This window comes from Haliotis asinina, chromosome 1 (assembly GCF_037392515.1).
Source record: "Haliotis asinina isolate JCU_RB_2024 chromosome 1, JCU_Hal_asi_v2, whole genome shotgun sequence".
NCBI lineage: Eukaryota > Metazoa > Mollusca > Gastropoda > Lepetellida > Haliotidae > Haliotis > Haliotis asinina.
The window spans coordinates 43763004-43769003 of NC_090280.1; positions in this window are offsets into that span (position 1 = coordinate 43763004).

Consider the following 6000-nt stretch of genomic DNA (forward strand, 5'->3'; position numbering starts at 1 on the left):
GTCTATTGGTTGCTTTAGTAAATGCAGATTTCGCTGTAGCCTTTTTGCGTTTAAGTTCTGCTATCTCGGTTACATAGTCACGGCCGTCATGGTTAATCTGTTTTGGTCCTGTTTGTGACATGTTTCAGTGTGTAGATTCACTAACTAATAGTGATCTAATCACACAGTACAATTGTTGACTACCTAACTTCAATTAAACTTACCTTAAAGCGTCCGCACAACAACCACTAACGTGCGAACTGAGCCCTATTCCCAGATATAACACAACATTAAACTTAACAACCACGCTCTGCTACCATTTTTGTTACGCAGTGTTCTATCAAAACTAAACTGCTCGCCAATCTAACAGATACAACATGGAAGGGGTCGTCAAAAACACGACCGCTCCCGTCCGAAGTTCTACCAAAACTCTATTGAAAACTGCTATCGGGGGAAAAACTCGTGCAGGCTCAACTCCACGTGTTTCACGAAGTCAAGAGTGTTTTCGCGAATGTTCGTATTTCAGAAACAAAACGCAGGCGAATACTCTACGTTCACAAACACCGTTCCTTCTCCTGAACAGTGTGAGATGGTGACATGAGAGCAGTACGGTGTGAGATGGTGACATGAGAGCAGTACGGGGTGAGATGGAGACATGAGAGCAGTACGGGGTGAGATGGAGAAATGAAAACAGCATGTTGTAATATATGGAGGCAGATTTCCAGACAGATGTGTGACGAACCAAGAGAGCATTGTCATTTGAAATGGAGATTCAAAATAACGACGATGCGCTTATTACCACACAGCTCTTCATGATTCGTGGGTCAATGCACTATCGAATACATTATACAGTTATAGCTAACCGTAGTGTGAACATATTTAACACCTCCTAATTCGTTTATTTTTTCAAGAAAACTAAATCGACCACAAACAAAGATAGCTTCGTTTTTGTACCTTTGCCACACTCGTGTATATATGTAGTAAAGAACATAGATAAGAATAATCCAGTGTTACTAAGAAGCTAGAGGTTTTCTTTACATTTCCTGCAAAAAACGATCGCAAGCAAGCAAATGAAGAAGGTGTCCAGCATGAATGTAAAAACGTAACTTGCTGTTTGTCAAATGTGAAATAGATCGTACCAACACCGTGTCTTGAAATATGTAACATCTGACATCAACTAAACGAGAGAACCATTTCCGGTTGAAGACAAGCCACGTGCTCACAGCTGCTTAAATCTCGTGCGTCGCGAGGTCTCGCGCAATTTAATATTTTAAGTGATTTTAACGGAATTTTAGCCCCGTCTTATACATGGTGCCAGGGCACAGGTTAACACAAAACAGCCACCTTAATGAGAACAATGTGTGACTTTTTAAAGTCGCGTGCGGACGGGAATTTAACGAGAATGCAATTTCAAAGTCTCGGGGAGTGTTTCCGGAATTCTAAACTCTTTACGTCATAAATCAGAAAGATTGTTAACTATCCTCGAGGGTGTTTTTGTGGTTCCAAAATCATTTACACGGAAAGTTTTCTCTTCTTTCACACATCTAGAATATGGAGCAGGCAACATACAACCAGTATTCTACAAGTTCTCGCGCCAGGCAGAACAAATACTTCATAGCTCAACATCGACTCTGGCCCATTAAAACAACCATTGTCATTAAGGTGACATAATCCGTACATTATCAAAATAAACTTAAAAAGTAGTGAAAGTGAAGGTAGTAGTTTAAGAAGAAGTTAAATGCACCTTCCCTAGGTGAAGCTTGTTGATGAATACCAAAATCCAGTGACCAGTTCTTGAGATATCGTATTGACATGCTTAACATGGCGGTGAACATGCTGAAATCATCAAAGTGTCTTCGTGACCTTGAACATTAAGCGAAGGTCACCAAAATCTACTGGGTCCTCCACCTTCCCTAGATCAGAACAGTTTAGTTCTACATGCTTTCCGACCAATCAGAACAATACGGTTTAGTTCTACATGATCTCGGACCAGTCAGAACAAATACCGCTTAGTTCTACATCCTTTCGGGCCAGTCAGAACACATATTGCTTAGATCTACATATCGGGCCAGTGAGAGCAAATATTGCTTAGATCTACATCTCGGGCCAGTGAGAGCAAATATTCCTTAGTTCTACATCTCGGGTCAGTGAGAGCAAATATTTCTTAGTCCTACATCTCGGGCCAGAGAAAGCAAATATTGCTTACATCTACATCTCGGGCCAGTGAGAGCAAATATTTCTTAGTTCTGCATCTCGGGTCAGTGAGAGCAAATATTTCTTAGTCCTACATCTCGGGCCAGAGAAAGCAAATATTGCTTAGTTCTACATCTCGGGCCAGTGAGAGCAAATATTTCTTAGTTCTACATCTCGGGCCAGAGAAAGCAAATATTTCTTAGTTCTGCATCTCGGGCCAGTGAGAGCAAATATTTCTTAGTTCTGCATCTCGGGCCAGTGAGAGCACATATAGCTTAGTTCAACATGATCTCAGGCTAATCAGAAGAAATGCTACGTTTCTCTAAATGTTCTCGATCCACTCAGAACAAACACTGCTTAGCTCTACATCTTCTCGTGCCTCTCAGAACATATACTGTTTAGCTCTACATGTCCTCGGGCCTGTCAGAACAAATGCTGCTTACCTCTACATGATCTCCGGCCAATCAGAACAAATGCTGCTTAGTTCTACATGATCTCCGGTCAATCAGAACATATGCTGCTTAGTTCTACATGATCTGCGGCTAATCAGAACAAATGCTGCTTAGTTCTACATGATCTCCGGTCAATCAGAACATATGCTGCTTAGTTCTACATGATCTGCGGCTAATCAGAACAAATGCTGCTTAGTTCTACATGATCTCCGGCAAAAATAATGCGTGTTGACAAAGATGTTGTTGCTGGCAGTTATGAAATGTATGTTGTTAATTCTCCGAAAAAAGTAAATGGGAAAAATAGTTTGTATATTGCTGCAAAAGAGGTTTTGGGAGTTATTTCGAAAAAACAACTTTGCTCACATCCGATCATAGAACTACTGAAACTGTACATGATATTGCAGTTGGTGTCAACTGGTAATATACCGTTTGTTGTGAAGATCCATGTTTGTTTCACCAAGTGATGAACAGTTTGTTGAAGATCCCTGTTTGTGGCAGCTTCTGTTGTTGCACAGATATATAAGGAGGGATGGAGTAAGAAAACCTTTTTCTCTCTTTCCCTCTCTCTCTCTCTCTCTCTCTCTCTCTCTGTGTGTGTGTGTGTGTGTGTGTGTGTGTGTGTGTGTGTAGTACTTCATAATAGAACGTGGATTAATATAACATTGTTCACACAGATATTTAAGAGAAAACTTAATTCTACGCTGGTCTGGGATTTTGAAAACTTCAAACTGTTTTCATAACTCCATTCACAAATTTTACCTATACTCACTCATAGTTGCTTTTCAATAGCATGCATGTGTTTGCCGATAAACATATTTCAGTGTTCCAAAACATCATTGATTGTTTATCAGTTGAGAAACTTTTGATAATGTTAGTAAACAGTCTGACAGACAAGCTACCGCTTTGTAGAACACCTTGATCTTTGTAATCATCATACAAGGACAAGGTGACAGCAAGGGAAGCCAGTAGTTAACTGACTGGTAATACGAATAAACAAATAGAAGCCGGGAACTCACCGCTGTGAGATGAGGGTGGCGACGATGGCCTGTCACATCCGATATATATATATATATAAGATAATATAATCCTAACCATTATCGGAAATTAACGAAATATTTCTATTTTCTTAATGTACCTTATAGATCTGAATGTCTTGCACCCGTGAAGATCCGGGTTAGAATTGATCTTCAGTGACCCATGCTTGTCGTAAGAGGTGACTAACGGGATGTGTGGTCAGACTTACTGACTTGGTTGACACAATTCATCGCATCCCAAATGCATAGATCGATCCCCATCCTGTTGATCAATGGATAGTCTGGTCCAGACTCGTTTATTCACAGACCGCCGCCATATAGCTGGAACATTGCTGAGTGTAGCGTAAAAATAAACGCACTCACTCACTGGATGTCTGGCATATAGTGGGATGATGAATTCTCAGATTTCATCTCATTTCACCAGTTCCACCTTGGTGATCGTGGGGCATCATCTGGATTTGTTGTACCCACAAATGTCACCATGGACTGGCAATGTAAATGTATTAAATAAATGACACTAATCGCGAGCCAGCTGCAGAATGAAGATATCTGTCACAGCTATCATTAAAATACAAAAACGCGTTTCTTCCTATTACACAGGAGCACTACCCACAGCAAAGAGATGTTGTTTAACTTGGCAGTGAACTCATAACACCATACCGAAATGGTACATACAGCTTCTCAACTGTATATGATTTCGGTCCATTAAAACTGTCCAATTTGGATTTATTTATGTGCAAATCCCACTGCATACACTCTGACGGTGGACAATAACGTGTCACCTGGAGAAGACAGCAGATGGGTAATGGTACCTTTCCCAATTACATCTACACCAATACATTTGTACATACAGTTGGCGCACTTGAACACGTAACTTGAACACGACCATTGACGTGCACAACTGTCGATACTTAAAGCTAGCGGTTCAAGATGTCATGCCCAACTGGACAGAAATGCCATCTATCGCGTTGGCATAGGCATAGGCGTGAATGGCGACATGCATCGTTGAATGTAAAGAGATACCCACCTGACAAGGAGTGCAGAAGCCTGTCAGACATGAGGAACAGTTGAACGAACAGTGTTTTTCCTGATACGCACCATATGGAGACAATATAGCAATGTAGTGTAGACCTGAACAACAACATGTGGAATGGGGAAATGCAGGTGTAATGATGCTGCAATGCAAATCAGTGACATTTATGTTGCGAGAAACAAATTGTAGGCAGGAAGATAACAGGTGGTTCTTGCTGTTGTTCTTGTCACCCGTGCTTTGTGGAGAGAGCACGTCAAGGTATTGTTGTCAGGGATGTGTAACTATAAAGACACCGTTACACGCCACGCTATATGGTTTCCAGATGCCGGCCCGCCAAGACATAGCGTTGTGTCAAGTAAAGTGAATGTTGAGTCCTACATATTTGTGAATTCAAAAAGAAACTATTGAATTTTAATAATTCATTTAAAACACCGACTCACGAGTGTAATAAGGATGAACTATCTTACAGTGAAGGTACCACCAAGTTATGGTCTATAGTTTTATACCTTCAGAGGTCTTCTTTAACCACGACTTACCTACGTACAAGGTAAATGAAATGGCCAAACCAAATACTAGTGTATGAGCAATAACTTTTTACAGTAAATGAGAGCAGGCAAACATTTTTACTTACAAGCAAACTACACGAGTAATTTGAGGTACCAGAAGAAGCTTGAACAACCATCCATATCAACAAAACAAACATGCATGACGCAGAGTGGATAATGTCAACAATTATTGATATGATAGGTGTCGTGCAAATATGCGTGAGTATGAGATGTTATTAAAATCCTACATGCAAATCCCAAGAGATTAAGGCCGATCAACCAACGACGTACAAATGGTAAAATACAGCTGTAATGTGTCATCGCACTACTTAAGTGTCGGATACAACCTAAGAAGAATACAGCTGCAATGTGTCATCGCACTACTTAAGTATCAGATACAATCGGAGAAGAATACAGTTGTAATGCATCATCAAGCTACTGGAAAATACGTTTCCTGGTGTGCATATTTGGGATTTACACACACATACACACAAATATATGTACACACGCTCTCACTCGCACGCACACAACTTTGTAATCAACACATTCGTGGAGTGTTGACTCGTTAAATCGATCAGTCTGAGAACCATCTTTAATTTGTTCAAAATGGAGGACGTATTTTCAAATGAAGCAACATTTTGCCAATAGGATTTCCGCTTCACTTGTTCCCTGTAGGTGAGTACAGAGAGGCAAGGTGGCCATTATGGTAAGTGTTCCGCCAGCACTTCACCACAGAACATCTGTGAACCTCCCTTTATCGATGT